A 22,524-nucleotide genomic window follows, 5' to 3' on the forward strand; every position below is an offset into this window, starting at 1 on the left:
CAGGTTCGATGCACGATACTGGATGCTTGGGGCTGGTGCACTGGGATGACCCAGAGGGATGGTATAGGGAGGGAGGAGGGAGGAGGGTTCAGGATGGGGAACACAGGTATTCATTTTGATATATGGCAAAACCAATACAATATTGTAAAGTTAAAATAAAATAAAATGAAAAAAAAAGAAAACATTTTGCAAAATGAAATAGGCTGGTCACAAAAGACAACATATTTATTGTATGATTTCAATCTATATAAAATATCTGGAATTGGCAAATCTACAGAGACACAGAGTAGATTAGTGGTTGTCTAGGGCTGGAGGTTGGAGATAAGGTGGGATGAAAAGAGGAGGGACTACTAATGGGTTAAGGGTTGTTTTTTTTTTTTAATGGGAGGGGGTCTGTGAAAATGTTCTGAAATTAATTGTGGTGAAGGTTGTGACTCTGTGAATATATGAAAAACCACTGAAATATATATTATAAATAGGTGAATTGTATGCTATGTGAAATATATCTTAAGAAATCTGTTGGATTTTTTTATTGTAGATTTCTCTATGATGGAAGAGTTGAAACATTTTTTCCTTACATGTTAGCCATTTTTGTTTATTACATTGTAAATGGCTTGTCCATGTTCTTTGTTCTGGTGGTTTTGTTTTTGTTTTTATTAAAAATTCACTCAGAGTCTACATGGACAAGTGTTTTTTTTTTTTTTTTAAGTACATTATTTTCTGCTGGAAAATACTGCAGGTGGCATGCCTCAAGCCAGAAGAGAAGGCCAGTTCTGAAGCTGCTGACAGTCCAACAGGTGGAATTGATTTTATCTGCAGCAGAGTAAGCACAGCATGGAAGGGCAGTACACAGAGAACACTCCTTGAATTCTTCAGCTCCCTACGAGGTGTTTCACAAATATGACCTCATGTCATCCATCACACCCCTTTACGAAGGAAAGAGGTCAAGTTCCGCAAGGTTACACAGCCAGCTGTTGCAACTGGGATTTGAAACTAGTACTCTCTGCCTTCGAAGTTCTAGTCCATCCTAAGTGCCCACTGTAGATTACTGATCATATAAGCATGACCAGCAATAGGAAGTGGAGACGCCCTTTGTAATTTCTGAGTTCCGACACTTACAACTGCAGTAATACTGAGTAACAGCTGGCAATAGGAAACCGAAGCTGCCAAAATGTTCATTTCCTTCACTGCTCCCAGGAACGCCATGTGGAGAAACTTACCAACACAAACATAAATCATTCAAGGTCCCTTGAATGTCCCTATAGGGAATTATTGATATGAGACTCTCTGGGCTTCCCAGGTGGCGCAGTGGTAAAGAATCTGCCTGCCAATGCAGGAGACACAAGAGACACAAGTTCAATCCCTGGGTCGGGAAGATTCTCTGGAGAAGGGAAAAGCAACCCTCTCCAGTCTTCTTGCCTGGAGAATCCCATGGACAGAGGAGCCTGGCAGGCTACATACAGACCATGGGGTCGAAGTCAGACATGACTTGAGCGACTGAGCACACACACACTGGGTCAAAAGGATTACACCTGGCCGTTTCTGCTCAGCCAAAGCTCTGATTCAAAACGCAGCAGTATAGGTCAAATGTCACACAGACCAAGAAATGACAAAGTCACATTTCTGTAAAAACACACACAGCCAACCAAAGGCCTAGTAAATATCTTACTTGGAAAATGAATGTATAGATTCCATGGGATTAGATTATACATCTGTATAATTAGGGATAGTGTCATACGAGGATCAAATTTCTTCATTGAAAGGAATCTTAGAGTTTATCTCTTCATAAGCTTTGTTTAATAGATGCAGAAACTGAGATCCAGAGATTGTAACTGACTATTTTACTTAGAACAATCTCTGCAGAGAAGACAGCAGATTTCTGCTGACACCAAACCCCTAGACTGGCTGCCTTTCCTCCTCACTTGAAAAAAACCTCCCAAGTCAGTTTTCGATGGCAAAACCATATCCTGTGAATTTAATATCTTTTAGCTCTCTGTGCTGTGCTGGGAATTGTTCAACTCTAACTCCCTTTAGCTATGAAGACTGGAAGAGAATACAGTTCTCAATACTGCTCCTGTTTTCAAGTCACATGTCCTCAGGTTGCCAAAAATCTCCAGTCTGTGAAACATGAAATGAAATGCCAGGATGCTATTTTTGATTGACATAGACAGCAGGAAGCAGATTTATATCCATTGGTAAAACTGCATGCTGATAGTGAGAGACTGCTGGTGATGACACAAATGTTACCACACTGCCTTGACAAAGAGTCCACTTTTCCTGTTGATTGTGAGAAGAGTGCTTCCCTTTGGGCTCCACTTTCTAAAATTAGACATTTAATTTTATTTTTCAATTAACTGCAAATGTAATCGTACGATAAGTAAGTGTGATTCAGCAAAGACGAGTGAAAAGAACCACAAACGGAAGTCAGGAAAACACTAGCTTTTCATCATCTTCCATCTCATCTATGTTTCCTTCACCTGGAAATTAACTGTCTTCATGTAACTTAATTGTTTTAAATACTTCAACACACAGATAGTGGCTTCACTGGTGGTTCAGTGGTAAAGAATCCGCCTGCCAGTGCAGGAGACGCAGGTTTGATCCCTGGGTTGGGAAGATCCACTGGAGGGGGAAATGGCAACCTACTTTGGTATTCTTACCTGGAAAATCCCATGGACAGAGGAGCCTGGTGGGCTACAGTCCATGGGGTCACAAAAGAGTTGGTCAGATACTACTGACTGACTAAACAACAACAGTAAAAAAAAATATATATATATATATATATATATATTACTGTATATATACATATTGGACTGTATGTATATATATATATGCACACACAGCTATATCTTCTTTTTACCCATTCAATTACCAATTGGTCATTTTTCACAACCATGTAGATAAAACTACAAATAAGAATTTACACTTATATAGCCAAGAAAAACCTATAGTACAGTCTTTTATCTTAACTCTGCTTTTATAGTCTTTTATGTTCTAAGGGATTAAACTACTTCTAGACGTCAGTGTTTTTATGTTAGTTTTTTCCCAAGTTGATTTTGTTTCACTCTTTCAGTTCATGCCACTGTTTGCTGACATAGTGAAATGTGACTTCCTGCACAATAACCAGCCAACTGGAGAACATATTATCTGGAAACTAGGAATGCATGCAGTAAAGAACATCAGGACCCACTAAAAATAGAAGGTTTTATACTTTCAGTTTAGTCATCTTTGTTTGGGAAAAAAATTTCTTACTTCAGCTCATCGTGAGTCTGGTTTTTATTTTGTTGTTGTTAAAAAGCATAGTGGAGGGAACAATTCAATGTGAAAATTATTTTTTAACTTTTTTTTAGCCCATCGAATTTCAGTGTACATAGTTAATAACCACTTCAAATTGCTACGCCAGGAGAAACTACGCTTACCTAATTGCCTGCCAAGACTCATAAAGCACCTCTGTGTCATTGGCAATTCATTGTTCAATTGATATCATAACTCACATTGATATTTTCTGGCTCTCATCTTTTACACTCACTGATGTTCACTTCCTTTCATTTTTCACATCCAGTAGTTCCAAAATTAAGGGCTATGCCTTGGTCAGACAATTTTAGTAGGTTCTTTCTTCTGTTTTTGGGGGGAAAAAAATCATTTCTTTCTTTTTATTTTGGGCTGCACTGAGTCTTCGTTGCTGTGCGCTGGCTTTCTCTATTGTGCAAAGTGGAGGCTACTCTCCAGTTGCAGCGTGCAGGCTTTTTAGGGCTGTGGCTTCTCTTGTTGCAGAGCACGGGCTCTAGGCACATGGGCTTCAATAGCTGTGGCTCACGGCCTTTATTGCCCCAAGGGATGTGCAGTCTTCCCGGACCAGGGAGCCAACGCAAGTCCCCTGCCTTGGCAAGCAGATTCTTAACCACTGGACCACCAGGGAAGTCCCTTCTCGGAGGTTCTTTACAAGTTCTCCTAAGTGGATTTTCTCTTGCTGTACACCACACACCAACACACACATACGTATGTATGCATGTGCACACACATAGACTTTAAATGGTTGAATATCCTCTCCTCTGAGTGAAAATCTTTCATCAGATGTAAAGCATTTCATTTTCCTACTGATCTACAGTGCCTTTTAAAGCTATTCCAAAACCTCCCGACGCAACAGACTGGTGATCAAACCACTTTATCGCAAAATGCCAGAATCTTTACAAGATCGCAGCTAATGAGTTCATTTCCAGTGTGTGTCATGCGGCTCAGTTCCCGGAACCCAATCGTATCTGTCAGTTCTTTTCGTGGCAGCATGCATCTTCTCTGCTAGTGCAGAGTCATGCGGTGGCCGGCGCTGTGCAATGGGAAACAGCTCCTATCAGGACACCTCCCTCGTTCTCCCCCAGATGACTCTGCACGATGTGAAGAAAGAATGTTCACACCTGCCAATTCTGCCAAATTTCATCCTCTCCTGCTGCACACCAATTAGTTTTACATTCTCTCAAGGAAGATGAGAGTGTGAAAAGCTGTCTTTTGGCAGCAATATGACTGTCCTCAACTATCACAGAAGAGGGAAGACTTCATCTTCACTAGGGGAACAGAGGGGTTTCCCAGGTGGTTCAGTGGTAAAGAATCTGCCTCCAATGCAGGAGACGCAAGAGACACAGATTCGATCCCTGGGTCGGGAAGATCCCCTGGAGTAGGAAATGTGACCTACTCTGGTATTCTTGCTTGGAAAATCCCATGGACAGAGGAGCCAGGTGGGCAACAGTCCTTGGGGTCACAAAGAGTCAGATACGAACTAATGATGGAACACACCCTCAGGAGACTGGAGAAAAGTTTGAGACATGATGGGAAATGCTTTCTGGAGAGAGGAGAGTTTCCCTGGATGTGTCAATCCACTGTTAGCTCAGTATACATGGCAACCCAGCTTAGGTGGATCAAATTCCTTACTCTTCTCAACATCACTTCCTGGGACATGATGGGACCTGAGCAAAGGTAGAAACTGGATCCATTAGGGCTGCAGGACCCAAGTCTGGCCAGGTTAAATGCCACAAAGAAATCAGTTATACAGAAATCAGTCCACTTCAGTTATAGGGCTGCCACCTCAACCGCAATTAACAATTCTGTTTGAAAAATGTACATTTGGATTGTTTTGCAGGATGTGGCTAAGATATTACACTCCGATTGCATCTGCCTTCGAAAAAAATTAATACAATATTCTGTAAAACTGTACAGCTTACAGTGACAAGCTATTGAATTTATAGCCTGCATCAACCTCACAGATCTTAAAGTAACTCAAAAGAACCATCTGAATGATTAAATAGTAATCTGTCTGCAAAATCGTTTTCTCCATTAAAGATCATCTCCTAACATCTTTAAGCCAACCAGTTCCTCCTTGGGTTTTTAAGCCCTGATGCTACTACTAATATGGGAAAATGCCGCATTTTTTTCTGACAGTGGTATGAACTTTTTAACTAGTTTCATTGCTTCATTGAGGATCATATTCTTGAAAATTTCAAAAGAAATGTTATTGCTGTCAAGTCAGCACTCAGCATTCATGTAAATGATATGACCCTGTTATTCATAATAAATGTATTTTTGGTCTTAGTCCCCACTTCTGGCACAGCGCTCCTAAAATCTCTTGGAATTTCCTAAAGGTGATTTGTTAGATTAATGGGGTGACTTTTTCAAAATATCGAGAATGGGGTCTGTTGGCCAGGGAAACCAAGCTTGGGATTAGAGTGTTGAAACTTACAGTCTCACGGACCCTCAACCTCCAAGGAGGTGAGAGGGGCTGGAGACTGAATTCAATCATCAGTGGCCAATGATGTAATCAATCATGCTTAAGTAATGAAGCCTCCATAAAAACCCAAAAGGACAGGATTGGGAGAGCTTCTGGGTTGGTGAATACATAAGGATTTGGGGAGAGTGGTCCTCATGAGAGCATGGAAGCTTCTCACCTTTCCCCTTTTCTCGCCCTGTGCATCTCTTCCACTGGCTCTTCTTGAGTTATATCCTTTTAGAATAAACAGGTAACTTAGTAAGTAAAATGCTTCCCTGAGTTCGTTGAGCTGCAGTAGTAAATTAGTGAAACTTGAGGAGATCACTAGAACTAGGGAGGTCACTTTAGCTGATCAGTCAGAAGCACAAGTGATAAACTGGACTTGCGGTTGACATCTGAAGTTGGGGGAGGGAGCAGTGTTATAGGACTGAGCCTTCACGGGTGGGATCTGATGCTGTCCCCACAAAGACAGTGTCAGAATTGAGTTGAATTGCAAGATACCCAGCTGGTGTCGGAGACTTGTTTGGTGGTGTGGGAAATTTGCCCATATACATACATCTGAGAACTGGGTGCAGAATCAGAGAGGTGCCTTGAGGGGAGAAGAACCTGAAACCTAAAGTCGTGAGCTTGTCTATGTGAGGATGAGCCATGGAGGATGGATATAAGGGTAGTGGGACAGCCGGAAGAAAAAGACAACAGTGGGCATAAAAATAGGTGGGCACAAAGACAATCTGGAGGAAGGGCCAATCTTTCTTCCAATTTATATTTAAAAATCAAACACAACAGAAATACGATCTTAAAAGTCCAGACACAATATGCGCCTGCCGATTCCACACTTAGATATCATAGCAATGTCAAGTTGCTATCAAGTCTCTCAATGTTAGGGCTTCCTAGTGGCTCAGAAAGTAAAGAATCTGCCTGCAGTGCAGGAGACCTGGGTTTGATCCTCAGGTTGGAAAGATCCCCTGGAGAAGAGAATACCACTCCAGTATTCTTGCCTGGAGACTCCCATGGACAGAGGAGCCTGGTGGGCTATAGTCCATGGGGTCACAAAGAGTCGGACACTACTGAGCCACTTTCACTTTTCTCTGTGTTTACTCTGAATTACTCACCTAGGACCTAAGAAGCAATTCGCAGGCTGACTGCCTCACCTCACCAGTGGAACCTGCAGCCATTTCACGCTGGCCTGTTGGGATGATGGGCAGAATTTTCGGGTTTGAGTTTTCAGGCTTTTCACCAGCTCTGGCCCCCAGAGAGCAGCCCCTTGGCTCTGGGTTGCAGCATCTCAGTTGTGCAAATGCTCTGGCCCTCTGGAGAGGTCTGTGACGTGGTTTCTTAGGTAAGAAAAGCCTTTCCCGATCTTTGCCAACCCCTCTTTCTCTCATCTAGAGAGCCCTGTGGTCCAGAAGCCTAGGATTGCCCTCGTATATCCTGGCCTGTGGTGCTTCCTATAATAACGTCTGTACTTCCTCTGTAACAGCTGGTGTAACTGCTTGCTGCTGCTGCTAAGTCACATCAGTCGTGTCCAACTCTGTGTGACCCCAAAGACAGAAGCCCACCAGGCTCCCCCGTCCCTGGGATTCTCCAGGCAAGAACACTGGAGTGGGTTGCCATTTCCTTCTCCAATGCATGAAAGTGAAAAGTGAAAGTGAAGTCGCTCAGTTGTGTCTGACTCTTAGCGACCCCATGGACTGTAGCCTACCAGGCTCCTCTGTCCATGGGATTTCCCAGGCAAGAGTGCTGGAGTGAGGTGGCAGCTCAGCTTCCTTTTCTGTGCTTTTGGACAGGCTGAAACGTCCATTCTATCTGGAATAGGATGATGGAGTCCATGACCTCAATTCCTCCCTCTCTCCTGATGCTTTAGATAGATTCCAGACCTTATTCCTGAGCCCAGGTAGATCCTCCTGCTCACTGTGGATTTTTCATCTTGAGAAATACCCTTACTTATAGCCCATTTGAGGAGCTCAGGTGATCTACAAGCCCAAAACATACCACTGTCCTTTACCCATCCAAATCGATTTTGACTCCTACCTGCAGGATGCTAACTCTTACCACCTGTGAATATGGCACAAAAATTTGACATAAAAAACCCTCCCTGTGCATTCAGGAATGCTATCATGCATAAAGACAGGAGAACTATTCTCTCATATCCCTTCAGGAAGGAAGATAGATTTATGGACTTTGAGTGGAATTTTTCCTGACTCTTGATGACTGACTAGACAGAAAAAGGGAAGATTTATTTTCTCACTGGCTCTCCTGTGTACAAGCTCGGTCATCTGCAACCCAGCTAATTAGAAAGGTCAGTGGTACCTTCTGAGCAAAGCAGAGAAGGAAACCTGAGCCAAACTGCAAATGTACATATTACTGATGACTGCCGCACTGAAGCAGTGGGAAGATGGAGAATAATGCTCACACTCAGTGGACGACCTTTATGAGACATTTTTAAGACGACGCAGTGAAGGCTACTGTGGAAGATGTCACTGTCAGCACCCTCAGGGCAAAATTAATAACGCAGCAAGGCTGGTACCGTGTTTCATTGTTCCTGCAGAAGGGAACAGTGGCATTATGGATACAGGAAAAGTTTAAGAATAAAAAAAAGATGAAATATTCCTCAATAAGAGACCATCACTGAGCGCACAGAAGCTACAGCGTGCCACCTGACTCCTTCCTGTAGTGCAATGAGGGGAGGCATATTTCTTGAGCATTGGGTATGTTCCAGACACAGTTATTAAGGTAATTTTCTATACTATAGAAATAACATATTATTGTCCTCTCTTCATAGTTGAGAAAGCAGAGATTTAGAGATGTTAAATAGCCTGCCGAAGGTTACACAACCAGCAAGCGGGAAAGCCAGGACCAACGCCTGTCTGTGTGCCAAGTGCCACCCCAAAGAAGGCAGGTGAAACGTCTTTCATGTCAGATCGCTCTTGCTACTTCAATCCTACTCTTCTATCAAAAGTAAATACTATTAAAATTGTAAAAGCAAGGAGATCAAACCAGTCAATCCTAAAGGAAATCAACCCTGAATAGTCATTGGTAGGACTGATGCTGAAGTTGACACTCCAATACTTTGGCCACCTGATGCGAAGAGCCCACTCATTGGAAAAGACCCTGATGCTGGGAAAGATTGAGGGCAGGAGGAGAAGGGGACGACAGAGGATGAGATGGTTGGATGTTATCACTGACTCAACGGACATGAGTTTGAGCAAACTCTGGGAGATAGTGAAGCACAGGGAAGCCTGGCATGCTGCTGTCCATGAGTCACAAAGAGGTGGATATGACTTAGTGATCGAACAACAACATTAAATGACTATAATTTAATACTATAGTTATAATGAAATATCAGATTAAATTATAATTAATATCATATGACATCCCTTATATGTGGAATCAAAAAAGAAATGATACAAATGAAATTACTAACAAAACAGAGACTCACAGACTTAGAGAACAAACTTATGGTTGCCTGTACACACACTGCTACATTTAAAATGGATAACCAACAAGGACCTACTGTATAGAACATGGAACTCTGCTCAGTGTTATATGGCAACCTGGATGGGAAGAGAGTTTTGGAGAGAATGGATACATGTGTGTGCATGGCTGAGTCCCTTCACTGTTCACCTGAAACTACCACAACGTTGTTAATCGGCTATGTGTTAGTCACTCAGTCATGTCTGATTCTTTGTGACCCCATGGGTTGTAGTGCAACCAGGCTCCTCTGTCCATGGAATTCTCCAGGCAAAAATACTAGAGTGGGTTGCCATTTCCTTCCCCAGGGGATCTTCTCATTGCAAGCAGACACTTTACCAACTGAGCTACCAGGGAAGCTTGCCCTGGTGGCTATACCCCAATACAAAAAAACAGTTAAAAAAAACTTTTTTAAAAAGCACCAGGACAGTACCTAGCCCATATCTGTTAAATAATACAACATACAAATATGAAAAATGTGAAGTTATGTAAGTGCATGGACACAAATCCATTCATCCTACTATGTTATCCAAACAGCTCTATAAGATTTTATTCTATGAGACTGCATTCCAATGCAAAAACCAGAAGTATATTCAGGGCCTCAGCACATTGATTTAGCTGAGAGAACTTGATGAAAAAATGAAATTTCTCTAGAACATGTCAGGATTTGAAAACAACAAGAAATTATGCCACCCATGGAGACTGGAATGTTTTATGAAGCCTTTTGCTACTGATGTGACTACTGTTACTGTTTTATCTGTAACAGAAGCTTTATCAAAAATATCCCAGCCCATGTGAGCTGCAGGCTCAAAGTTCTGCCTTCACTCCCAAGTGATATGGGTTTGACATATCCCCAGGGATATCTGCCCTAAGTATGCATAAGAAGCTTCTAGCCTGTTTGTGGACATGCAAATTGTCAGACTTCACTTTGTGGAAATTTTGTTCCAGTTGGCCCAAGGTGGTGCCAAGGAATCTGCATTTTAATATACATCAATTTCTGACACAGGTGGTCTAATGCTACTGATTAAGAACCACTGGACTAGGGGCTTCCTTGTGGCTCAGTGGTAAAGAATCTACCTGCCAGCCCAGGAGATACAGGTTTGATCCCTGAATTGGGAAGATCCCACATGCCTGGAGCACCCATGCGCCACAACTATTGAGCCTGTCTTCTAGAGCCTGGGAACTGCATCTACTGAGCCCACGTGCTGCAACCACTGAAGCCTGCAGGCCATAGAGACCCATGCTCTGCAACAAGAAAAGCCACCACAATAAGAAGCCCATGAATCTCAACTAGAGAGTAGTCTCTACTCGCCAAAACTACAGAAAAGCCCATACAGCAACGAGGACCCAGCAGAGCCAAAAATAAATAAATAAAATTATAAAAGAAAAAAGAATCTCTGGACTACAGGATCATCTGCTCCAGTTTGGGATGAGCCCTTGGGCTCATCATGCGTGTACTCACAGAGCGGCCATCACAGGCTTTCCAGCTGGGTCCAGGGTGTTTGAAGTTTTCCTGGATTCTCAAATGGCTGGAGCATTGCTTAAATGGAGCCAAGTTTTCCTATGATAAATCCCAAGTACATGCTTGCATGAGACAGGCCTTTACAACAGGAGTGTTGAAGGTTCTGGTAAGAATTTGCTTCCTTTTATTTGCTCTGGGCTATTCTCAAAATGAAGCTGTGAACTGAAATAACCTGCGCTTTGTCTCCCACTTCCTATGCCTTCTTCACTTGTAGCTTCGAGATCCAAACCACGCATGGGAAACTGAAGCTTCTTGGCTCCTGAGGATCAAGTGAGATACCCAACCGAAGCAGCCTAACCCTCCTTCCCCTGCTCTGAAAGTCTCTGTTTTCTCCATCAGAAAGTACTTTGTCCATTTCCCGCCTGGTCAGGATCCAGACTAGCATCAGCACAGTGATAGAAATTTGATGCTATATAGTGAAATGAACTAACAGACTAGTATTTTATTTGGAAGCTAAACTAGAGCTAAGAGAAGCAGATTTTGTCTTGGGTCTCACACACTGCAAAACAAATTTAATAAAGTTAGGATGATGGTGCCATTCGATGTGGGCAACGAACGATATCCCTTCCTCCACTTTTTGTTAGAGAGAATAAGAATGCACCCAATTTATCAGAAATCCACCAACCTTTGTTGACAATTCAACAAGGTCACAAAAAGTCTTAACTCAACTAACAGGGTTTGGAATTTAACATGGCAAAACCTAGACCCTCAATATGTTTTAAATTTTGAGGCAAAATTCAGGATAATTTATTATATCAATAATAAAATATATATAATTAATATTATAGATTTTAATATATTATTAATGTTATATATTATTACATATATTATATACATATATACTCAGTCATGTCCAGCTCTTGGCAGCCCAATGGACAGTAGACCACCAGGCTCCTCTGTCCATGGGATTTCCCAGGCAACAATACTGGAGTGGGTGGCCATTTCTTTCTCCAGGGGATCTTCCTGAATCAGGGATCAAACCCCAGCTATGCATATCATTTTGTAAATGACTAACCAGTCCCACCAGAATAGAGAGAAGCCTTAGGAACCACTATATATATATTATTGTTATATTATATATTATTAATATAAAATAGTAATAGAATAAAACATATAACCAAAAATCAAAGATAAGGATCATATAAGAAAATATTATTTGATTAAGATGAGGTCCCATGGCATTCTTCCAACTTGAGACCAACAACTGCAGCATTAGAACAGACACAACAGCCAAGCAAAATTCTCAGGGAAAAACTGAGAAAATCAGTTTTTCCACAAAAGACTCTAAAAAGTCTATATTTTAGACTATCCTTGATGACTTTATAGTATCTGACATGATTAACACTTACATATATCAACAAATACTAGCAGTAGGATAGATAAAGAGAAAGAGAGGGATATCCAAAAATTTATTGATATTTTTGCACCATTAGAACCATTCAAACTTTGGCTCTGTCCCTGGATTCCTTCATATCTAGAAACCTTTGGCTTCTTCGTAATAAATCATTTAGGCATTTAGCCATCACACTTCATGGTTATGATTTAACACTTAAGCCTTAATGGATGCTAAAGGGTTAATTTTTTAAGGCGGCATGCTATTTTAACAGGAATTTTTTATTACACAAGGTCTTTCAAATTCCAAGGAATGACTCTTAGAAACAGCATGCACTATAAAATTAGTAAGATACAGTAAGATAGGAAGAAACATATCAAGAGGGAAGTAAGCAGTCTTGCAACCTTTAAAATAAACAATGCTACGTTGTCACCTACAGTCCCTAATGTATAGAAAAAAGCCTTTCTTATTATAGGGCTCCCCACATGGTCCAATTTCAGCAGCAATCTCTAGGGAGAAGAGTAGAAATATTACTCATATTGAAAAAAAGATCCATCCAGGGGTAAAGCAAAATTCCAGCTCAAATGTGTAGAATTCTTAATAACACCTAAACTTTCTATCATTTGCACCTTTAGGACAATTCATTTTGCTTTGCCTTGGGCTGAGAGCTGCAGGTTTCTGAGGAGATCTTGTTGGCTTTGGAGAGTGGAAGAAGAAACATAGGGAGTCTTCTATAGAAACTCACTTTTAGGATTGAGACAGGCTTTGGGAAGTTGGTGGGTCTGAATTGTGTATTTTCGATACATAAGCATATATCTGGAGCTCAGAACTAACGCAGTGGTAGCAATTAATGGTTCCAGCTGCACAGACTTACAGGTGGCCACTGCACTGTTTTCCACTATGACCACAGTGGGGTTCTGCATCTGTCTCAGCTTTTGCTTCTGCATCTGTACAATGGATACGGTAATAATCCATCTCTCTCAGGCTCTGGTGAAGAAGAAATAAATGAGAAACCTGTCAAGTAAAAACACTTGACAAATGCCCCAGCACTACACAGTTCTTCAGGAGCCGTGATATGAAATCAGATGCTTTTCTCTGTTATGCATTTGTTGTTTGTTTAGTCGTTCAGTCTTGTCCAACTCTTTGCAGCCCCATGGACTGTAGCCCACCAGGCTCCTCTGTCCATGGGATTTCCAAGACAAGAATACTGGAGTGGGTGGTCATTTCTTTCTCCAGGGATCAAACCCACGCTATGCATATCATTTTGTAAATAACTAACCAGTCCCACCAGAATGGAGAGAAACCTTAAGAACCACAAACAAAATTCTAACACTTTTTAAGAAAGGCCTATTAACAGCCTGATTGTTTGAGCTTCAATGTAATTGACAGAATCATAAAAGATGTTTTAGAGACTTGTGAGACATTTGAATGCGGAAGGAGGATGGCTGGAGAACCAGAGCCTCTGGCTGTTTGCAGGAGAACAGATGCTGAGGGGTTAATTCCCCAACCTCGGCCCTCTCTCCTGGAGTTCTAAACCATATTGACCTTGGGTGCCCCAGTGGCAGACATCCTGCCCTCCCGTCTCAGTTGAAGGCCATTTTCTTGGGGAAAAGTGAACCACTGACCCCATGCTGACTAAGTCAGACCCTTCTCATAGCATTCTGTGTTCTCTTTCTAGCACCTGGCATAGTGGATGAAGAACACTGATAAACAGGATTCTTTGATTCATGCCTGCCTCTTCTGGAGTGCAAGCTCATTAGGGTGCAAAGTATAACTGTTGATTTCCTTGTTATAGCAGCTCAGAATCTAGTTCACGGTCTGGCACACAGTGGGAGCTAAAAAAAAATCTGATGCTTTAATGAAGAGTGAGGACTTCAAGCCAGATTTTCTGACGCCAAAGCAGGGTTCATTTTACTACCAAAGGAATGGCTCTAAGTATTACAAACCAGGGAGCCTTGTAAAATACAGATTCCCAAGTATAGCTCTAGGAGTCTGTATTTTCAGGCTGCAGCCAGTCAGAGACCAGCTGTAGGAATCACTGCACCACACCCACATGGATATCAGCTGTAACATCAAACAGTGTACTTACAGAGGGTACAGAGCCCTGTTTTTTTCACTTCCTCCTGCTGTTGTTGTTTAGTGGCTAAGTCGTGTCTGACTCTTTGCAACCTCACGACTGCAGCACATCAGGCCTCCCTGTCCATCGGTATCTCCCAGAGTTTGCTCAAACCCATGTCCATTGAGTTAATGATGCCATCCAACCATCTCATCCTCTGTCGTCCCCTTCTCTTCCTGACCTCATCTTTCCCAGCAACAAGGCCTTTTCCAATGAGTCGGCTCTTCCCATCAGTGGCCAAAGTATTGGAGCTTCAGCTTCAGCATCAGTCCTTGCAACGAATATTCAGGTTTGATTTTCTTTAGGATGGACTGGTTTGAACTCCTTATTATAAAAGGGACTCTCAAAAGTCTTCTGCAGCACCACAGTTTGAAAGTTTATGTCACCTAAATTGTCTTTAATCAGTTTTTAACTCAAACCAATCACAGTAACAATGGCATATAAATTTAAATGACAATACTCTGCTTTAAAACCAAACTAGATTTTTAAATAACAACAAAGAGGTCAGAAAAAAAGAAAAAGAGACCAGGAGTCTCTTTCATTAAAAGACTTAAGGGCTATGTCAGCCTCCTGCAGTGTGTGAGTCTCATAAGGATCTTTATTCAAACAAACTGATTATGGAGAAATTAGTAAATTTTGAACACACACTGGACATTTATGATGCTAAGGAATTAAATCTTAGGTGTAGCAATTTTATTAGAATTAGGTTTTTTAAATAATTTATTTTTTAATTGCTTTATAGATTTTTGTTGTTTTCTGTCAAACATCAACAAGAATCAGCCATAGGTCTTTGAAAAAAATCTATCAAAACTATTAAAGACAAACTTCATAGAGATGAACTATTATATCTGGGATTTGCTTCAAAACAATTCATAAAAGGATGGAGAGTGGACATAGGTCAGATGAAACTGGCTGAGGACTGATAATTGTATAATTGTTGGAGAGATGGGTACAGGCAGTTCATTCTACTCCTCTCTCTTTTTGAAAATGCTTGAAATTTTCCATTATGAATGTATTTTTTAAGTTTATTACTCAGCATTCATTCTAGCTCTTACCTAATCGTTCGTATACATTGTTCTCATTCAATAAATATCGACACAGACGTTAATTATAAAAATAATAATTATAATTAAAACACTGGGGTCACAAAGAGTTGGACACAACTGCGTGACTGAACTGAACTGAACTGAACTGAATTAACACATAAGAGGCCCATATACAAAGCATTTTCACTCTGAGTGTTTTAATAAATCCTGCCCTACAGTGTCTGTTAATGTCTTCAGGGCACAGTCCATATCAGTCTTCACTGTTTCTATGGTCTCTCAGTCCTGGATCTCTCATTGTTCATTTCCCTCCAGGACCTTTGCCCAGGAAAGGGCATCTCTGGCAGAAGGAAGAAGTCCATGGAGCACTGTTACCTAATGATATCTTCCCCTCAAGTGGAGGCCAGGATGTACTCTGAGTGCCACTAATGGCAGCTCTGAATACAGCTATAGGTTTCCTTTACCCCTGGGCATCACCCACTGCCATGGGCACCCACATCTGGATCTAGATACCCAGAGCATCTTGTTGTTCAGTCGCTTAGTCGTATCCGACTCTTCACAATCTCATGAACTGCAGCACGCCAGGCCTCCTTGTCCTTCAGTACCTCTCAGAGCTTGCTCAAACTCATGTCCATAGAGTCGGTGATGCCATCCAACCATCTCATCTTCTGTCATCCCCTTCTCCTCCCGCCTTCAATCCTTCCCAGCATCAGGGTCTTTTCCAATGCATTGGCTCTTCACATCAGGTGGTCAAAGTATTGGAGCTTCAGTTTCAACATCAGTCCTTAGCATCTGTATCTTTCCCCTCTACCCAGGGTTTGGATCAATTCTTCACTTGCCATACTTCAGAAGGACCATTCCAAGGACTCAAGTGATTCACAGAAGATGTATAAGGGAAAATGAAGTTCTCTTCCTACCCAAACGGAGCAGGAAAATCCCTTGGCTGGCTAGCCACAATGACACACTGGTAGGCAGGCTGGTCCTAAACAGGAGGAAACAGAAATCCTATATCCCCAGCAACAAAAGTATATGCTAAAGGCATGAAGTACCTTCATGAAATACTGCTTCAGAGGCTGGTACATTATTTTGTTGCAGAAGTTTCTTTGACAGCAAGGCCCTAGGTCTGCCCAGACATGGCAGTCTGAATCCCACACCATGGGTCTCCTTGGATGATAAAGTTTAGTTTTGTGTTAAGTTATACATAGCAAGTGCATATGAAAAAATATGCATCGCATTGGGTTTGCTGAGGAGGCAAGAGGTGAAAGTGCTTACCTGTTACCTTCTTCCCAGACAAGTTAAGTGAACATTTCAACTTTGGTTGATTTATTCAGCCAGCTGTTAAGGCATTCTTTTTAAACTCTTGTCATTTACTTGTGCAGCTTTGGCTTTTGGTATTCAAAACATTCTAAAAGCCTGCATTCATTTTCCTTTTCACAAGTTCTTAAAGGTGTCTGGGGAATTTCACTAAGCCCAGTGATTTAAAATTCTAAAGGTCAGGAAGTGTATCACTACATATTTCAACAGTAACCCTGCGTGATGCAAAGGATTGATTATGCAAATTGGCAAGTGCATATTATCTGAGATGCTGTTGCAGAATATTGAACTGAATTCCAGGAAGGACAGGTTCTGGTCCCAGCCTGTCCACTCACAATTGATATTAGATAAATGATGAAATTCCTGTGAGCCTCTGTAGGATAAAGGATGCAGCTCAGATGATGGTCCCTCAAACTCTCAGATTCAATGAAATGCTTATTAAACTAATAACCCTTCAATTTACAGGGATTTGGGTTTCTCTGGGATGATAAGAGTTTGAAACATGATAATAAGCCCCCAAGAGGCTGCCTTAAGCCAAATCTCCAATATGGCATTCCATCTGAAGCCTTCGCTGAAAAACAGCCATTTGCACAGGAGACTCCCTGTCTGAGGGTAGGTTCATCTGGGACACCAAACTGTTACAGGGAAGAACAAATCTGACTCCTTTACTGCATCTGCTGATTTTAATCTCTGAATTCTATTGCTTTTGCTTCAGTTAAGAATGTTGCTATAGCCTGAAATATACAGGATAGTCCATTCTCAAGGCTCTGACTTTTAAGGCTGTAATACTTTTCCATTTATATAGAGATTAAAAAGTTGCAGAACAGAGAACAGCATTTGCTTTGTTTGCAGAAACATCGTGACCTGACCTACCAGGGCAGCCACAAAAACAAATGATCTAGACAGCACGAAGTTTCACCAACCAACCAGGCCCTCACCTGGCCTTTAAAGATGCTTTGCTGTAACCCTTTGGGGAGTTCAGGGGGTTTGGGGTATGAGCTACCTCTTCTCCTTGCATGGCCCTACAATAAGCCTTTCTCTGCTCCGAACTCTGACATCTCAGCTTCTGTGACCTCACTATGTGTTAGGCACATGGACTCACATTTGGCAACAAAATCACAGATCAGACATTCATTAATGAACTTAAGATCAAAACATATGACTTTGTGTTTCTGAAAACTAGTTTACTACAAACTAAAATAGCTTGTAGGACTTCAGTTCAGTTCAGTTCAGTCCCTCAGTTGTGTCCGACTCTGCAACCCCATAAACTGCAGCATGCCAGGCCTCCCTGTCCATCACCAACTCCCGGAGCTTACTCAAACCCATCTCCACTGAGTCGGTGATGACATCCAACCATCTCATTCTCTGTCGTCCCCTTCTCTTCCTGCCCTCAATCTTTCCCAGCATCAGGGTCTTTTCCAATGAGTCAGCTCTTCGCATCAGGTGGCCAAAGTATTGGAGTTTCAGCTTCAACATCAGTCCCTCCAATGACCACCCAGGACTGATCTCCTTTAGGATGGACTGGTTGGATCTCCTTGTAGTCCAGGGGACTCTTCTCCAACACCAGAGTTCAAAAGCATCAATTTTTCAGCACTCAGCTCTTTATAGTCCAACTCTCACATCCATACATGACCACTGGAAAAACCATACCCTTGACTAGGTGGATCTTTGTTGACAAAGTAATGTCTCTGCTTTTTAATATGCTGTCTAAGTTAGTCACAACTTTCCTTCTAAGGAGTAAGTGTCTTTTAATTTCATGGCTGTAGTCACCATCTGTAGTGATTTTGGAGCCCAAGTCTGACACTGTTTCCACTGTTTCCCCATCTATTCACCATGAAGTGATGGGACCAGATGCCATGATCTTAGTTTTCAGAATGTTGAGCTTTAAGCCAACTTTTTCACTCTCCTCTTTCACTTTCATCTAGAGGCTCTTTAGTTCTTCTTCACTTTCTCCCATAAGGGTGGCGTCATCTGTATATCTGAGGTTATTAATATTTCTCCCGGCAATCTTGATTCCAGCTTGTGCTTCTTCCAGCCCAGTGTTTCTCATGATGTACTCTGAAATACATTAAATAAGCAGGGTGACAAAATACAGCCTAAACGTACTCCTTTTCCTATTTGGAACCAGTCTGTTGTTCCATGGCCAGTTCTAACTGTTGCTTCCTGACCTGCATGTAGGTTTCTCAAGAGGCAGGTCAGGTGGTCTGGTATGCCCATCTCTTTCAGAATTTTCCACAGTTTATTGTGATCCATACAGTCAAAGGCTTTGGCATAGTCAATAAAGCAGAAATAGATGTTTTTCTGGAACTCTCTTGCTTTTTCCGTGATCCAGGGGATGTTGGCAATTTGATCTCTGGTTCCTCTGCCTTTTCTAAAACCAGTTTGAACATCTGGAAGTTCACGTATTGCTGAAGCCTGGCTTGGAGAATTTTGAGCATTACTTTACTAGCGTGTGAGATGAGTGGAATTGTGTGGTAATTTGAACATTCTTTGGCATTACCTTTCTTTGGGATTGGAATGAAAACTGACCTTTTCCAGTCCTGTGGCCACTGGAGAGTTTTCCAAATCTGCTGGCATATTGAGTGCAGCACTTTCACAGCTTCATCTTTCAGGATTTGAAATAGCTCAACTGAAATTCCAATACCTCCACTAGCTTTGTTCATAGTGATGCTTCCTAAGGCCCACTTGACTGCACATTCCAGGATGTCTGGCTCTAGGTGAATGGTCACACCATTGTGATTATCTGGGTCATGAAGATCTTTTTTGTGTAGTTCTTCTGTGTATTTTTGCCACCTCTTCTTAATATCTTCTGCTTCATGCTTCTGCTTTCATGCAAGCCCATCTTTGCATGAAATGTTCCCTTGGTATCTCTAATTTTCTTGAAGAGATCTCTAGTCTTTCCCATTCTATTGTTTTCCTCTATTTCTTTGCATTCCTTTGCAATATTTCTCTGCTTTTTAATATGCAATATTTTTTCTATTCTTTCCTGTATTTCTTTGATCGCTGAGGAAGGCTTTCTTATCTCTTCTTGTTATTCTTTGGAACTCTGCACACAAATGGGTATATTTTTCCTTTTCTCCTTTGCTTTTCACTTCTCTTTTTTTCACAGCTATTTGTAAGGCCTCCTCAGACTGCCACTTTGCCTTTTTGCATTTCTCTTTCTTGGGGATGGTCTTGATCCCTGTCTCCTATACAATGTTGTGCACCTCCGTTAAGACTTCAGCCATTACAGAAGTGTATCCATTTAGATGCTCAACATTAATCATAAGAATCACAGCATTCTCTCTTCTGATGAATATCTAGAGAAACCACTTTAATGCTCACTTCCCACTCCAAACAGCCTGTGATACTACAACTACCAGATTATCTTGCCTCTGTAATAAATAACTAGATAATGACATCTCTTACATGGTCTGCTTTCTTTTCCTTATAGCAGACACTTGCCCACATCACCTGGCCCATCAGATTTCCACTCAGCAGTTAAGAACAATACTGTGCAATTGACTAGCATCCCATTTCAAGCCACACTGCAGCACCACTCAGATTTGGGGCTTTCGCTAAGGTCACTCTAAAGCCCCCAACTACCCCAAATAGGCACAGCTTGGCAGTGGATCGTGCAAATGCATCTCTAGGAGCAACCCTCAACCAACAGGTGTGCTCAGGTGTTCAGTCCTGTCTGACTCTTTGTGACCCCCTGGACTACAGCCTACCAGGATCCTCTGTCCATGGGATTTTCCAGGCAAGAATACTGGAGTGGGTTGCCATTCCCTTCTCCAGGAGATCTTCCTAAACTAGGGATCAAACCTGCGTCTCCTGCATTGACAGGCAGATTCTTGACCACTGAGCCATCTGGGAAGCATCCAACCAACAGGAGACACGAATTAAAGGAGCCAGCCTCCCTGTCCTTCACTGGAACATCCCTAACGGAATTCTCAAAGGTCTCCAATAAAAGTGATTACCAACTGTCCACAGAAGAAGCCAGCTCAGTAACTTGGCATTTCTCCCATACCGTGTCTCACTGCCCCACCCCCTCACCCCTGCTTCCTGGGATCAACTCAAGTAAACCATGTGTGCCCACGTATTGTCTCATGCCCTGCTTTCAGGGAGACTCAGATTAAGTCTGTCTTCTTGATGACAACTGGAAATCATGAGTGAGACACTCTAAAGTTCATAGTCCCCTTATCTAGGATGATGACAATCAAAACTCTTCTTCCTTTTGTCTAACAACATCAGGTTTGTTTAGGGAGATATATGTCTGCCACTCTGCTGGGGCCAATACAGTTTTCCCATGATGAAGAATTTTATCACATATTGGCTGAAAGAGTTACAATGACTGGCCCACAAATAGTAACATCTGACTGCATTTTTTTTTTGAATCTCTAAATCATTGTTCCTCATTTTCACTGCCTTAGAATATATGCTCGGAGAAGGCAATGGCACCCTACTCCAGTACTCTTGCCTGGAAAACCCCATGGATGGAGGAGCCTGGAAGGCTGCAGTCCATGGGGTCGCTGAGGGTCAGACATGACTGAGTGACTTCACTTTCACTTTTCACTTTCATGCATTGGAGAAGGAAATGGCAACCCACTCCAGTGTTCTTGCCTGGAGAATCCCAGGGACGGGGGAGCCTGGTGGGCTGCCGTCTATGGGGTCACACAGAGTCAGACACGACTGAAGCAACTTAGCAGCAGCAGAATATATGCTAGGTGACTTGTATCCACTGTTCAGTTCATTCTAAGACTCAACACCTGCCCTTCATTAATACTATTAGACTTATTGCTTAGAGTTGATTTGGGGAAAAAGTAGGTATATTGTCCTTGAAATTAAATCTTTCAAAACAAGGCAGAGACTTTTTGCAATGAACATTCTTGAAACTTTTAAAAATTTACAATAGTATTAGTTAAACATTTAAAAAGTAAATGTATTTGCATTTACTAATATGAAAACAAATTTTCATTGGTTAAACACAAATTCTCTCAACAGTTCTTACAGTAATTTTATTTATTACTTTGCTTTCATTTGGACTCTTCCTTAATGAACTCTTATACCTTTAAAGAAATGATTTTTTCACAAAATACTAACAATACCTTACATTTGCATGGTCCTTTCAAGTACTGAAATGACTTTAACTTGAATTTTTTTTTAATTGAGGCTCAGAAAATACTTTGTGAGATAATGATAATACCCAGTTTCACAAACAAGGAAACTGAGACCACACTGCTAATAGGTAGCAATGTCAGAATCCAAATCTAGGTCTTCCAGCTCCAGGTCTTTTGTCTCATAAGTATTAACACTTCTATGAAGAATGCCTCAAAAATCATTTCAAGAATTCCAGAGTAAAGTAGAAGCACATTTCTCAGCAATGTTATTCAAAAAAAAGAGACAAACACGAAATCTCACCTTCATGGAATGAACAGCAGAAACAAGTAAATACCTCAGTCAATCAAGAAGAGACACTGGTCACCTCTGAGGTGTTCAGACTCCAGGAAACAGAGTTTCATTGAGCATGCAATCCTGATAAGTTCAACAACCTGATAAAAAAGGAGAGCTTTAAAGGACTCATTTTGGTTTATCAAATCAGTGATCCATAAAGTTAAAAATCTCTCTAAAGTGGGACCTGACATGACAGACTGCAACAATTCTGTGTGGGCTGTTTGAATTTATCACTTTAATGGCATTCTGCATTTGCCTGATTGACTAGAGCAAATCTTAGAGACATGCTGACGCTCAGGAAACAAGTGACCATTAATCAAGTACATGGTATGGTATAAACACTAGGGCTCCTCCGTAGGTCCACTGGACACCCCGTGACTTGCTTCTGTCTGACTATGTTCACTTTGTTATGCTTTTGTCTTATTAGCTTTTACATTAATATTTTTTGGAAGTGGATTCCCATCCCTCATATAAAATGTATTTGGTACTCTGTGACCGGGAATAGTTTAAAAAATCACTTAAATGAATTCAGTTCAGTTC

The sequence above is a fragment of the Bos indicus genome, chromosome 1 (assembly GCF_029378745.1).
Source record: "Bos indicus isolate NIAB-ARS_2022 breed Sahiwal x Tharparkar chromosome 1, NIAB-ARS_B.indTharparkar_mat_pri_1.0, whole genome shotgun sequence".
Taxonomy (NCBI): domain Eukaryota; kingdom Metazoa; phylum Chordata; class Mammalia; order Artiodactyla; family Bovidae; genus Bos; species Bos indicus.